General features: G+C 43.7%; 1 pseudogene; it reads left to right on the plus strand.

Moving 5' to 3' along the window:
- The first annotated feature begins 353 nt into the window (after positions 1 to 353).
- LOC123038894 (uncharacterized) lies at positions 354 to 7990 on the plus strand (annotated as a pseudogene).
- Positions 7991 to 16064: the final 8074 nt, after the last annotated feature.

Genomic DNA, 16064 nt, shown 5'->3' on the forward strand with positions numbered 1-16064 from the left:
GTTCATAGAGTTCAGTGTATATACATATGTATGAGCCTCTACCTTGGTACTGTGTCAAAAAAAACAGACATGGCACATTTCACGCTAGGCTTTTCTGCGTGCGTTCATATCATTTCAGCGGGGGCTGATCGATTGCGCTGATTTATCCTGTGCAACCGAAAAAACGTTCACGCTAGGCTTGTTTGCAACGAACTTTGTGACGTCGCATGTAGGCCTTGATCACACCCAGCGCGTTGCCGCCACAGCGAGTCGAGCTCGAGAGGCGGAGGCCGTCGCGACCGGAGATCCCCGATCGTCCTCCTCGCTGCATCTTCCACCAGCCCTCAATTGGAGCGCGCGAGACAATTTCGGCCATGGCGATGCTCCGATCTGCTGTTGGACTCGCTCTATGGCAGTCGGCGCCGGCCGCTCGCTTCTGCGGCAAGGTCGGCCGCCGCAACCCTCCAGCCAACATGATCACGACGGTAGGTACCTGCTCATAATCATGATGAATCTTTTTATCCCACAGTTGATGACGAGTCACCGTGCTGGCTTAGGGTTTGACCGATGATTTTCAGCGCAATTTGGCATGCCCGTATGCTTCTGTCACTGTCAATTAGGGTTACCGATGATGCATCATTAATTTTCTTTGCATAATTCCTTGCATGATAATGAACCATTGTCAGTACTGAATCCAGGAGTTAGTTTGGGTGAATCTACCTAGGGTTAGTGTGACTGAGCGGAATGGACATTTGCTGATTGAAGAGAGCGTTGGTCTGCATAAATCTAAATCTGAATCATTCATGTTTCGTTTTTTTTTGAGGTAAAGCAGAGCTTTATTGAACTTTAACGGTGCTTAGGCAGGTCGCCTTGAGCACAAACAGCCACAGGGGCTGGTACATCTGACTCCCACTCTATGTAGTGGTTTGGTTCATACATGCGTCCAATGAAAGCTAGTTCACGAGCTACATGGTTGGCACTACGTCGGCACGCAAATATTACATGCTTGGAGAACCACAGTTTAAGGTGATATTTCGAGTCCATGTACGTTTACAGATTGAGCTGTGCATTAGTTTGAGTTGTTCAAAGGAAAACAAATCTTTTTGTTTTATCTCCAATGCAAAAGTTATGGGCTGATCTTGTTCACTATAGAAATTTAATCTACTTCTGTAGAAAACTTGGGCCGGCCCATTTGGGACGGCATGCGGTCAAAAATAGTGAACAAGGATTGCACAAGTTGGGAATCGCACCCACCATCACTTGAAACATTAAGTGCGACCAGGACCACTGCGATACGATACCTTTCGTGAGTGATCTAACGCTAGACATCTTAAGTAATGGATGGGCTGGGAATTTTAAAAAGGTTTTAGAAAGACTTTGTGAACTGGTCTTGTTTCCATGATTTCTTTTTATTTATTTATTTTCTTTTCCAGTTATGTTTCTTCTTTCTTTTTCAAAAAAATGCCCGCGCTTTCAATATGTTGTTCAAAATTTGAAAAGTTTGTTATTTCCAAATTTTGTTCACAAATTTAAAAAGTACTTGTGTTTTCAAAAAATGTAAGGTTATTTCAAAAAATGTTCGTCTCTTTAATTATTTTCTCAGAATGTCAAAATGTGAATAATTTTTGGAAAGCATAAAGAAATTGTGAAAATAATTATTTTTTGAGAGCACGAAAAAAATTAAATTCCAAAACATTTTTCAGAAATGAGACTAAATAAATGATATCAGAGAAGTGTTCCAAATTTTCCCAAACATTTTTCCAGTTTGTGAACAACTTATTGAAAATATTTTTTTTGAAAATGATAACATTTTTAAATTCCGAACAAATTCCAATAGTCACCCAACAGAACCGATGCCGTCGCTTACTTGGGCAAGGCCTAATATTTTTTTTACTTTTCTATTTTTTTCGTTTTTCTATATTTTTTTAAAATTTGTCTTTTCTCCTTTTTAAACTTTATTATTTTTTGAAACCTATCCAAAAAATCGGAATAGAAAAATAATAGTTTTAAGTAACTATTTTAAATTATGATTTTAATTCTTTTTTGTTTAAATATTTATGAAATGCTTAAAAAAGCATTTGTTGTTTTCAATTTTATCATTTTGTATTTGTTAGTTATGTTAGAAACTTAAAATGATAGTTTTAAGTATCTATATATATTATGATTTAAATACATTTTTCCTTCAAACCTGGCGTGGATGATTACTCGGACATGCTACGTTGAACATGGTGTTTTTTTGGACATTCTTGAAATGACCCCAACATTTGCCAGTAGGTGGCATGCCCATGGTAGGCATCCATGCCCCCAATATTTTTTTTCAGTGGGTTTGTATGACCAATTCAAGACACAAATCCAAGTTGCTTGGGTTTTCGACAAATTTTGCATTTCTAAAGGTTTCTCTGTCAAAAAGGTCGATAAATGGCTAGATGTGTCGCAACTTGCATATGGTGTCGGAAGTAGTTCACCCCCAACATGGATGCCTACCATGGGCATGTCCACCCAGTGGGAAAAGTTATGGTAATTCCCAGGATGTCCACGAAAACACCATGTTCAACGGAGGGTGTTCAGGTTGGCCAGAAGGGTATGTCAAAGAGCACGTTGTTTTTCGACATCCTTGAAATGACCCTAATTTTTTTCATGGCCTCGTATGACAAATTCAATGAACCATGACAAGTTGTTTTGGTTTCCGACAAGTTTTGCATTTTTTCTAGACTTTTCTCGGTAAGAAAATGTAGAAAAAAGGTTGGATGTGTCGCAACATGCATACGGTATCGGAAGTCATTCAGACCAGGCATGGATGGCTAACATGGGCATGCCCACTTGCTTCCAAAAGTTGGGGGTATGTATGATATTTCCAAAGAAATACCATGTTCAATGGAGAGCGTTTGAATAGGCCAGAAGTATATGTTTGGGAGCACCTAATTTCTCGACATTCCTTAAATGACCCTATTTTTTTCATAGTCTTGTATGACCAATTCAAGGCACCATGCCAAATTATTTGACTTTTTGCCAAATTTTGCATTTTTTCAATTTTCTTGGTGAAAAAAGCCGATTAATGTCAAAATGTGTCAAAACGTGGATACGGTGTCGGAAGTCATTCAAACCAGGCATGGATACATATGTGTCCATGCCAGACTCTTACAAGAAGCTGGGATCATTTATCCATAGCCTAAAAAATACCAGTTAGATGAGTGTATTTATAATTCCCGTCATTATCACTGAACATAAAACATTTTATTTTTTCCTAACAATTTATTGAAATTTTTCAACAATTTTGGAATTTCAAAGTGTTTATGAAAATGCTCCTATCTTGAAAACTCTTTCCCAAAATTGTTAACAAACTACAAAAAAATGATGAAAATTTTGAACAAATATTGCAAACAACGTACGTTTTTCAAAAAATCATCAACTTTTTCGAAACGCATACATTTCTTAAATTTGTGAACAAAAAATTTGAAAATTGGAACATTTTGTGAAATTCCAGAATAGTTTTTAGAATTTTAAACAATATTTGAAAACAAGAACATTTTATGTTATGCCAAACAAATTTTCAAATTTTAAACAAGTTTCATAAAGAATAATAAAGTTCAAAAGTAGAAAAATGGATTAGCAACAAGAGAAGAAAAACGAAAATAATTGCAACAAAAAAAATGCTTAGGCCCTAGAGAATAAGAAATGTTTTCAGAAAAGGTTAGTATATCAGAAAAAATATTTGCAAATTTGAATTTTTTTTGTGTTTTAGAATAATGCTCGCCAATTTTTAAAACTGTTTGCATTTTTAAATGTTCATAAATTTAAAAATTGTTCATGTTTTCAACAAATTGTTGTCAAATTTGACAAATTATTCTTCTTTTCGACAAAATGTCTGCAGTTTCCGAAGAATGTTGACAATTCTGAAAAGCTGTTCAGAGAATTTGAAAAATATTCACAAAATCAAAGTATTTTTCATAAAAGAGGATCAGAAATTTGAAGAAAATCCGCGTTTCCAAAAGAAGTTAAAATTTTGATTTTTTCGTATCTTGAAAAATATCCATGTTTTCGAAAAATATTCCAAAAGATGAAAAACACATTAGTTTTTTTATTCTATAATAAACGCTTTAGATAGAATGTCCGGCCAGGCTGTACAGTACCTATTTTGATCTGCTACTGTATTTCTAATTAAAAAACACCTGCAATTCATCCACTCTAGGTGATAAAGAATGGCGCTCCATAAGTATCACCTAAGTATGACGGTTTTGGTGGCTATCAGCAAATTTAGAACCCCCGGAGGTCCTGTGTTCAATGCCTAGTAGGCTCATTGTTTTTTTGGATTTTGGATCAGTGCTATCGTACATACTCACTAATGGGCCGGCCCAAGATGGACTCAAAACGTGATATATCTCTGCGTCGTATTTTCTATAAAGACAATCCTACACTTTATAATGAAGAGGTATGGACAGATCTTGACCGTTGATGTGTTCAGGGGGTTGTACCGAAGAAGTGGTTTATCTGACCAGGGAAAATATCTCAGTATGAGGACCTTTGGGTTAATAAATGGTTTTTATTGGTCTCTGCTATATATTATGTCTGCCTTCTCTTACTTACATATAAACGAAACAAGCTTGATATTTTATTCAACTCTGATTTGCAGCAGAATTATGACACTAGCAAGAGGCAGCAAGGAAGACTTTGCCGGCTGGTACACACATGATCCTTCTCTATCAACTTTGGGGCGGGCGTTTTGTTATAGGAGCGGTGGTTCACAGCTCATGGGTTTTGTGGATAGCTGCTAGATATTTGAAAGTAAGGTTTTGTCGGTTGGGTGGGCGCAGGAAAGAATTTATTAGAGTTAGGTGCACAACCACTTGATGGTTTTAGAGATAATTTACTAGAACTCATGAGTACGAGCAAGTACATAGGTAAAGGGCTTGCACGGAGAGGGGTAGGAAAGCCAATATTTCTGTTAATTGATCTCTCTGCCCGGCTGCTCGGTTTGCTTATATAGGCCACCACTTCATCATATACATCATATCACAAAGCTGGCACCATTCCAATTTACATATGATATAGTCAATATTCTGGACACTTATGAACTTGGGAGCTGGAGAGAGATACATATTTGTCGCTTTAGTCATTTTCATATTTCTGTCATTTTATCCTCTTGTTCACATAATCATATTTTTTTGTTCCTTTTGGTATTGGAGGGGACTGAAGACATAGGCCCTATTGAGTTTCAATCGTGTGTCCAGTATATTATTTTCCTCATGTTAGAGTTGTGTCGAATATAGTGTACAAGGTAGGTTACAATTGGACTTGTAGTTGTATCGTGTTTACATAGGATGTGTCGTGTCCTAGTAGGACACTTGTATCCTAGGCCTCTCTTATATAGCGGGGGTAGACACATGATGTAACCTATGCCAATATAATAGCACCGAACGCAGGGGAAGCCGGCGGCATGTGCCGGTGTCCAGGGCGACCGGGTGCGGTATTGTAGCGGTGTCATGGGGAGGAGCGCCCATAGTCAGGCCCCGGGGATGTAGCCATATCGGTGAACCTCGTTAACAAATCTCGGTGCCGTGCTCGTATGATTGCTTGGTCCTCGGATGATCGATGGAGTGCCTCGGATTTATTATAACAAGTGGTATCATGAGCAAGGTTCGAGAAGTTGCAGAATCGTTGATCTAGAAGGAGAAAACACGAAGCTGTCGACGAAATCTGGCTACGTGCAAGGACTCGATCGGAATCGGCGGCGTGTGGTCGCAAGGATCGACCGGTTGCTCGAAGCGGAAGGATTCGCGACGGCGTGCGTCGTGCTTGGGTATAGCAATCAGAAGCGGTGAAACATCAGTAAGGAGCAGAGTTATCGGCGAGATTTCCAAGTCACTGTCGGAGCGGCGACGGCGGAACGTGCAAGCAGCGGAGTTTTCAGGAGATCGATCACTGGATTGGTTTGGTAGAGGCAGCAGGCCGAGCAAGCTGCGGGGGCACGCGGGCCAAGCGAAGCCCAAGTGCGGGCGTGGCACTTGAGGGCAGGTAGACTGGTAAAGCACGTGGCTGCTAAAGGAGCGCGTGTGCGGCAGCCAGGAAAGCGATGCGGTCTGCTGCGGCACTTGGGAGGCTGTTTGGTACGTGGCCGGCTCAAGGAGTGGCCGATTGATGCTGCTGGTGTGATCACAAAGAGCGAGGATTTGTTGAGAACAAAATATGCTACACACAAGAGACTTAGGTGCTATCGGTTGGAAAAGCTAATGGACCAAGAGCCTACATATGCATGTGGTGGAGTTTGGAGATTTTTCCATTGATCTTGGCAGTGAAGTGCACACGGGAAGGCTTATATGGTGGAGTTTGGCTTTATTTATTTGTACATGGTTGTGTATGAGGATGGTAGCGTGAGGGTCAATGGTGTGCGTGGCAAGGATAACGACATGTGTATAAGCCTCGTGGAGTTTGGAGCATGTCGTGCAGTCGGATATGTTCGGCTGGGTCGGACTGGACAGTCTGACGGATCGACGCAAGTCGGTTGGTACAGAAGACGGTGGTGGTATCGGCGACAACGACATAGAAGCGTGATGCTGATGGTGACCGACTTCTGGGGCGTGGAAACACGTGGCACAAGCCCGAGGCTTGTGTGGCTTTGACAAGACTATGGCGCGGGACTGATTCAAGGTGATGTATACACGAAGCTTGAAGTCGACGAGGCGCGTGGGTGGACTGATCATCTACCATGGAGTCATGTTGAAGATGGAGCTGGATTGAGGGGCTACGGCGTAAGTCGACAGAGAGTCGAAGCCTATTCAGCAGGAAAAGCGAGTGACACGCAATTCGGGCTGGAGCCCAGTGGTCTGATGGAAGCGTGAAACTCGTCATCGGTCGGTGATGATCAGTGGTACTCTGCAGTGGGGGTTGAGTGGTGTGGTTTTGCGACCCTTGAGACTCGACCAGGACAGCGGAGGCTTGACGCGGTAATAGCGGCGTGGTGTGCGGTACGCACGAGGCATGGAGACGGGCCAGGGCTCTGGTGGTCATACATGTGGTGAGACAACTGCGAATTTGACTCGGGATGACTACAAGCAATGGTGAATTTCCTTCAAGTTTCAGACAGGCGGTCAAGAAAGGAGCGATGATGTTGAGTTCAGGTAACTCTTATGTGTGACACCCAATATGTGAGTTGTTCACTTTCACGCAGGTCAGCGATCAGTGTGTGATGGCGTTGGACTGATACTCTGGAAGTTGGGAGCGCAAACTAGAGTAATGTGGAACTTAATTTCGCTCGAGTGTTGACTGTGGTCAAGAAAAGAAGGGACTACAAGTTGTAGGTGGAGTCACATGGAGTCTTTGGAGTAGCAGCGGTGCTCATGGGATAAACTCAAGTCCAATGTACATGGAAGTTTGCCGCATGGACGAACTCAAGGTGGTGGAGAATATTCGCCAAGGTGGAGTTTGTTAGAGTTGTGTCGAATATAGTGTACAAGGTAGGTTACAGTTTGACTTGTAGTTGTATCGTGTTTACATAGGATGTGTCGTGTCCTAGTAGGACACTTGTATCCTAGGCCTCTCTTATATAGCGGGGGTAGACACACGATGTAACTATGCCAACATAATAGCACCAGAACGCAGGGGAAGCCGGCGGCATGTGCCGGTGTCCAGGGCGACCGGATGCGGTATTGTATCGGTGTCATGGGGAGGAGCGCCCATAGTCAGGCTCCGGGGATGTAGCCATATCGGTGAACCTCGTTAACAAATTTCGGTGTCGTGCTCATGTAATTGCTTGGTCCTCGGATGATCGACGGAGTGCCTCGGATTTATTATAACACCTCGTATAGATATTTCTGATTGATGTGTCTTCAGTCTTCACAGCACCGGTGTGGAATTTATGATTGGTGCCTTTGCCTGCGGCATAGCGCTTGTGTTTAGGCACTATATGACTCCTCCCTACGAAAAGGACTCGAGGTACAATACGGCAAGCTGTGAAACAAAATCCACTTCTGATACTTGTCAGCATGGACAACATGGACGAGAGAAAACGGAATAGGCAGCAGCATGTCTAAAAGAAAGAGCCTGTTTAGCTAGTCTCATGTCCTACCTGTATAAGTTCTTGGCGGGGAGATCTACCATTTAGTCTGTTTCATTATACTATACACATGAGAAGATACCTAATGAAGAGAATGAAGTCCATTGTGGCCTTGTCAACTTGTTGTATCTGTCTTTCGCCTTCTTTGGCTATGCCCTCTAATCTAGTTATGACAAAAGATGAAATAAAGTGAAGATTGATTGATCCAAATGAGTTCACGCCCTTTTGAGATGCAAGTTGGTTAAACTGACCCCGACTCTGGAGATACTTGTATTGGGACAAAACCCTAAACCCTAGCTCTACCTCTCACTCTCTCTGCACCTCGCTCACTCTCTGGACACGAACAGCAGAAGAGGGAGGAAGAAGAAGATCAAAGCAGGAAATGTACACAGGAGTTTTCCGGCGCACGAACGCCTCTTTTCTTCCCTCGAGCACGAAATCGATCATGTCAATTCGTTACAACGTCACCACGCGGCTTTATGCCCCGAGCCAGCGCACCGGGCACGCACCCACACCTCCACTCGCCCGCGACCTTTTCCAGGTTCTGCATGCTCTCGCCGCGCCCGCTACGCGCGCTTCTCGCGGTGAGCACCAACAGAACCTGCCCGATCGCCCCGCATGGTTCGCCAACGATCAACACACGCACTCACATTCCTAGCTCCAAACATGTTTGGAAAGTCAAAGTTCCTTTGAAAATTAAAGTGTTTATGTGGTTTGTATATAAACAAGTCATTTTAACAAAGGATAATTTGGTTAAGCGCAATTGGACAGGATCTACTAGGTGTAGTTTTTGTGATCGGGATGAAACTATCAAGCACCTCTTCTTTGATTGCCCTTTGGCGAGAGTTTTGTGGCACACGGTGTAAATTGCCTTTAACATTACTCCTCCGAACTCGGTCAGTACGTTATTTGGAAGTGACTTGTTGGGATAGAGTCCGAAATAGCTAGACACATTCGCATAGGAGTATGTGCGTTGTTATGGGAAATTTGGAACTGCAGAAATGATTTGCCTTTTAACAGAACAACAATTATCCATTTTTTGCAGGTTTCATTCCGAGCTACTGCGCTGATCCGTATGTGGTCGTTACTCACTCCGACGGAGGCCAGGGAGCGTTTGGTTACTGGATCTGTCCGGTGGGAGATGATAGCGCGGGATATCTTCAACCGGTTTGGATGGCGGTCATGTAATAGGATAGTCGATTAGTTTACCTATCTTTGTTATGCCAGCGGTTGTGGCTTTTGGGCCTTTTGTTTTTGGCGTTGTGGCTCTTTGTGAGCTTTCCGTGTTTTTGCTTTCAGACTATAAGACCTTGTTGAACCTCTTTATTTATCTATAAATGTGGCTGTATGCATCATTCTGATGCAGAGCCAGGGAGTCCCCCTTTTCGAAAAAAACACACGCACTCACACCTACAGTGTACTAACCCACGGACACGCCCATGTGCTCCATGCACACGCACAGACTCGACCCGCCACGGACCCGAGGCGTCGAACACGTCCGGCGCACGCCCATACACGCGCCCGACGCGCCCAGCTCATCGCCACGACTTATTAGCCCAACACTCACCCCCCTAAGCCGTGGCTCAGTGGAGCCCGACGTACTCGATGACGCCGTCCGCCAGCAGCGCGGGCTCCACCGCCGGTGCCTTGCGCAGCAGCGGGCACTCACGCTTGAAATGGCCACGCTCACCACACTTATAGCAGCAGCCGCACCCATTGCCACCCCTTCCCCACGCCTCGCTCCAAACGTTGTCGTGCTGCACACCTCCCTGCCGCCACTCCCGCGCCCGCCATTGCGCCGCCGTGAACATGAGTGCGTCTTCCGATCGCTCGCCGCCCGTTTGCTCGCGTCGCCATAGCCGTTTGTCAAGGGCCTTCAGACGACCCAGGGCCTCCTCGAACGCCATCATCCCGACATCGCAAAACTGCTCGATCCCGGCCACCGCCGCGTACAGGCGGTTCGGCACCGAGTCGAGCAGCCTCTTCACGAGCGAGGCGTCCTCAAGAGTTGAGCCGAGCCCAGCGAAGCGCGCTTCCATCCCTCCGAGCTTGCCGGGGAACGCGTCCAGCGACTCGCCCTCCGCTTGCGCAGGAGCTCGAACTCCCCGCGGAGTGTGCCCAGCCGCGCCGCCCGCACGCGATCCGCGCCGACGAACCTGGCCTTGAGGCTGGCCAAGACCTCCGCCATTATCTTCTTTAAAGCCACCTGCAGCAGCAGGTCCTCCGCGAGCGCACCGAGCAGGTAGGCCCACGTCGGCTTATCCTTCTTCTCGATCACCGTCGTCGCCGCGTCCTCTGGCACCACCACTGCCTCCCACAGCCCATCCGCGTCGAGGTTTGCGTCGACCTTGATGGCCCACACGGTGTAATTCTCACTGGTGAGCATTAGTACCGGCTGCGGCAGCGATCCGCCCGATCCGCCGGCGCACGAGACGGGAGACATCTCCGGCGAGCTTCGACATCCCCGTCGCTCGGATACCAAATGTTGGGACAAAACCCTAAACCCTAGTTCTACCTCTCACTCTCTCTGCACCTCGCTCACTCTCTGGACACGAACGACAGAAAAAGGAGGAAGAAGAAGATCAAAGCAGGCAATGGACACATGAGTTTTCTGGCGCACGAACGCCTCTTTTCTTCCCTCTAGCACGAACTCAATCATGTCAATTCGTTACAACGTCACCACGCAGCTTTATACCCCGAGCCATCGCGCCGGGCACACACGCACGCCTCCACTCGCCCGCGACCTTTCCCACGTTCTGCATGCTCTGGCCGCGCCCGCTACGTGCACTTCTCGTGGTGAGCACCAACAGAACCTTCCCGATCACCCCGTATGGTTCGCCAACGATCAAAACACGCACTCACACCTACGGTGTACTAGCCCACGGACACGCCCGTGTGCTCCACACGCACGCACACACTGGACCCACCAACACGTCCGGCGCGCGCCCATACACGCGCCTGATACGCCCAGCTCATCGCCACGTCTTATTAACCCAACAACTTGGACCGCTTTGTGGCCCGACTCACTCAATATGCTCATGGCCTGACTAAATAATGCTCAGTTCTACCAGGATTAAATTGCTTAGTAATAGTAAGCATTGATAGGGGAGCATTTGGTGTGATTTAGTCGGGTTTAGGACAGCTCAGTCAGCTTAATCCTTCCTCTGCATGAGGGAGCATAAATGTGTGAAGTCAGTTTTAGATCAGGAGCTTCACTTTTCTGGGCTGGAAACTGAAGTTTGGATTTATGTTTTCCTGAGTTGTTGCAGCAGGCACTAGTAGAAAAGAGGGCTTTGGTCCACCCTGGGTTAGCCCATTAGTCCCGGTTCAGTCTAGGACCGGGACTAATGGGGGCATTAGTCCCGGTTCGTGCGCCCAGGGGCCACGTGGGTCATTTGTCCCGGTTCGTCTGGACCTTTTAGTCCCGGTTGGTGCCATGAACCGGGACTAAAGGATGCGATGCCCATTAGTACCGGTTCGTGGCACCAACCGGGACTAAAGGTTAGACCTTTAGTCCCGGTTCGAGCCACCAACCGGTACTAATGGGGTTTGAGGCATTAGTACCGGTTCATGGCACAAACCGGTACTAAAGGTCACATTTTCAAACTCCACCCCCGATCGCCTTTTCAGTTTTTAAAAAAATAAAAGAAAATGACGAAAATGTCCAAAAAATATAAAAAAATAAGTTTCCCATGTGATATGTGGTCTAGTTGTTGGGAAAATTTGCAAATGTGAATTTCGACTTTATTTGTAAAATCTCTCTAAATTTAGTAAAATGGGCATAACTTTTGCATACTGACTCGGATGAAAAAGTTTTTTTATGAAAAATCATCTACTCGAAAAGTTACATCCAAATTTAACTGGGGAAACCCCGTTAAACATTTTCAAAATCCTCAAAAACCTAACATAAAAAAAGTTACGGGGCTTTTAAGATCTAGAGTGGAAAAAATCGAAAAAATTTCAAACTGTGGTCAAACAATGGTCAAACTAATTATTCTAGAATATTAGTGTTACTAAATAATTATTTCGGTTATTTTGAATTTTGGTCAAATGTGGTCAAAATGTGGTCAAATTGTGGTCAAACAATGGTCAAACTAATTATTCAAGAAATATTAGTGTTACTAAATAATTATTGTTTTTTAAAACAATAGTTTCAAACTCAAACAGTGAAATGTGTCACTTCATGCTCACGAAAATTCCTGAGGGTTAATAGGATTGACATCTTACTATTGTCAGGAAAACAACAAGTGCAGACTTGGAAACGAGGGAGAATAGAACCCGGAAGTTAAGCGTGCTCAGGTTAGGGGAGTGGGAGGATGGGTGACCGTTCGGGAAGTTAGATGATTAGGAATGATGAGAAGTGATTAGAGATTAGAGGATAAATTGAGCAGTGATCAGGGGTGGTGATTAGAGGTTAAAATAATTCAGAAATTTGAAAATAAAAAAAATAAAAAATTAAAATAAAAACATAAAATTTCCTTTAGTCCCGGTTGGTGTTACAAACCGGGACTAAAGGTGGAGCTCCACGTGGCCGCGACCTTTAGTCCCGGTTCCAGTTTGAACCGGGACTAAAGGGGGAGGCATTAGTAAACCGGGACTGATGCCCCCTTTTCTACTAGTGAGACAAGAACATGGTTTACATACTAGATTTAGGGAGTATGTGTGGCTTCGAGAGGAACCTGCCCCATAGTGTTCAATTCGCCAACTTATATTATCTTACCTTTCAGTAATAAAAGCATAACTGTAGCTCAGGTTCTCGCTGATGCACGGTTGGGGTTGCTGGATTGTGCTCTTTTGGGGTGATGACTTACAGTAGTGGCAGCTATTAACAGGTTTGTGCGCTTGCTTCTGTGCCTTTAGAACATCACAAGAACAGAGAGGCGTTGGTCCACGGTGTGGGTGACACCTACACCGACGTCGGGCTCGGCCTGCATTACACATGGTGCCAGTATACCTTGATGTGCGCTGGGCTCCGCCTGCATTACACATCGTGCCAGTATACCTTGATGTGCGTCATTGCCTCCTCCGATGCGGCCGAAGCAGGAAGGAGGACTAGGAAGAGCGTAACAGCGGCCATAGCTATTAGCTCTCGTGTACATTGTGTTGGGATGATAATCGGTTGTGGTTTTAGGGGTAAAGCACACGTGTATACTTAGGGGGGCGACTATTCATCAGATTTCTTTGGAACCATTAAATTGAAAATCAGCAGTCGGCGTTCATCTTCTTCCTTCGTTAATCTTTTACTCTAAAAAAACTATGAAAGATAAATAAACACCGAGTTTTTCAAACAAAGAATGAATTAGTGGCATTGGTTATAAATCCTTGCAGAAGAAAGAAAATAACTTTTTTTACGCAGATAGGGTGTGTTATCCCAAAAATCCTGAATCGAGGATGAGTTCCATAGAGGCCATTTATAAAAATATATAAAATTTCATATTTTTACATTTCAAAAAAGATGAAACAAAATACGCACATACCTGGAGGCATAATGTACATGTGTTTGAATTTTCATGAAGAAGCACGTTGGAATGAGGGTGTGCCAAAAAAAAAAAAGCATGCAGCTTTTTAGCACATGTACGGTTCATTGCTCAAAGTCCATGATTTATTTTTTTGTATAGGTCGCAATTTAAGGTATTTCATGTTGAAATTTACACAAATATACATTACATCCTTATATACATGTTTAATTTTTTTTAGATATTCTTGAAAGATTAAACTTTTTCAAAATTTCCGGCCTCCATTGAGCTGGTCTCCAGAAGGACGTACTGGTCTTATACCTCATATATTATTTATTTCTCTATTCCATATCTTAGCAAGATCGGGTGTCACCATTCATGAGTCATTTTTTTTTGCGAAAGACCATTCATGAGTCATTGTGGCCACTAGTTAATAGCTACTAACTTGAGATATTGATCTAAGAATAGTATATGCAGGAGACATGCCACTGTATATAAAAAACCTGGTTCTTACTTTCCATATTGTAAAAAGTGGAAGACCAACTAAACCGTCAAACTATTCAATGAACCATTAAATCATGCAAGCCAGAGAGATCAATTAAACCATGAAGTTGTCTATTGTTTGTCCGTAATAGAAATTGTGCAAGAAAATAAGATAAACAACTAAAACGTCAACATCTACTTCTAGATGGAACTTTTTATATTTTCCTCTGTACCTATTGTCAATGCTTGTCTGCTTGTAGACCCTCAGTTTCTTCTCTTCTAGGCTCATCTTCAAATTCATATTTATCTAAGCATATGACTGAACATCTTTCCTTGTCTCAAAAATAAATATTGTGCGTTATGATGGGTACTTGGTATGTATTGACTTGACGTAGATCCCGCCGGAAATGACACCAGAAATTCTTCCTCCTACTTCTTGACCTTGCGTTGGTTTTTTCCCTTGAAGAGGAAAGGGTGCTGCAGCAAAGTAGAGTAAGTATTTCCCTCAGTTTGAGAACCAAGGTATCAATCTAGTAGGAGACTACGCACAAGTCACCGAATACCTGCACAAACAATAAACAAACTTGCACCCAACGCGATAAAGGGGTTGTCAATCCCTTCATGGTTACTTGCAAAAGGGAGATCTGATAGGGATAGATAAACGGTAAAGTAAATATTTTTGGTGTTTTTGGTTTATAGACCGGAAAGTAAAAGATTGCAAAATAGTAGATCGAAAACTAGTATGATATAAAATAGAACTTATACGATGGAAAAGAGACCCGGGGCCCATAGGTTTCACTAGTGGCTTCTCTCAAGATAGCAAATAATACGGTGGGTGAACAAATTACTGCCGAGCAATTCATAGAAGAGCGCATAATTATGACGATATCTAAGGCAATGATCATGAATACAGGCATCACGTCCGTGTCAAGTAGACCGAAACAATTCTGCATCTACTACTATTACTCCACACATCGACCGCTATCCAGCTTGCATCTAGAGTATTAAGTTCATAAAGAACGGAGTAACGCATTAAGTAATATGACGCGATGTAGAGGATATATATAACTCAGGCAATATGATGAAAACCCCATCTTTTTATCCTCGATGGCAACAATACATTGCGTGTCTTGCTGCCCCTACTGTCACTGGGAAAGGACACCGCAAGATTGAACCCAAAGCTAAGCACTTCTCCCATTGCAAGACAAACCAATCTAGTAGGCCAAACTAAACCGATAATTCGAAGAGACTTGCAAAGATATCAAATCATGAATAAAAGAATTCAGAGAAGACTCAAATAATATTTATAGATAATCTGATCATAAATCCACAATTCATCGGATCTCGGCAAACAAACCGCAAAAGAATATTACATGGAATAGATCTCCAAGAACATCGAGGAGAACACGGTATGGATAATCAAAGAGACAGAAGAAGCCATCTAGCTACTAGCTATGGACCCGTAGGTCTATGATAAACTACTCACGCTTCATCGGTAGGGTAATAGTGTTGATGTAGAAGCCCTCCATGATCGAATCCCCCTTCGTCAGGACACCGGAAAAGGCCCCTAGATGGGATCTCATGGGTACAGAAGGTTGCGGTGGTGGAAAAGTGTTTTCATGGCTCTCCCTGATGTTTTTAGGGTATAAGAGTATATATAGGCGAAGGAACTAGGTCAGGAGAGCTCCGAGGGGCCCACGAGGTAGGGAGCGTGCCCTCCACCCTCGTGGCTGCCTCGTTGAGTCTCCAAATTCATCTCCAAGCCTCCTGCTTTGCTTCTGGTCCAAGAAAGATCATCACGAAAGTTTCATTCTGTTTGGACATCGTTTGGTATTCCTTTTCTGCGGAACTCTAAAGCAGGCAAAAAAAATAGAAACTGGCAATGGGCTCTTCATTAATAGGTTAGTAAAAAAAATATAAAATAGCATACAAATGCATATTAAACATCCAAAACAAATAATATAATAGCATGGAACAATAAAAAATTATAGATACATTGGAGACGTATCACCTTTGCTTACCCTTCTCTGATTTCTTGTAGGCCACAAATGTGGGCCAGTGATCTCTTATATTCTCATATTAACCGATGAATTCTG

This window comes from Triticum aestivum, chromosome 2B, assembly GCF_018294505.1.
Source record: "Triticum aestivum cultivar Chinese Spring chromosome 2B, IWGSC CS RefSeq v2.1, whole genome shotgun sequence".
Taxonomy (NCBI): Eukaryota; Viridiplantae; Streptophyta; class Magnoliopsida; order Poales; family Poaceae; genus Triticum; species Triticum aestivum.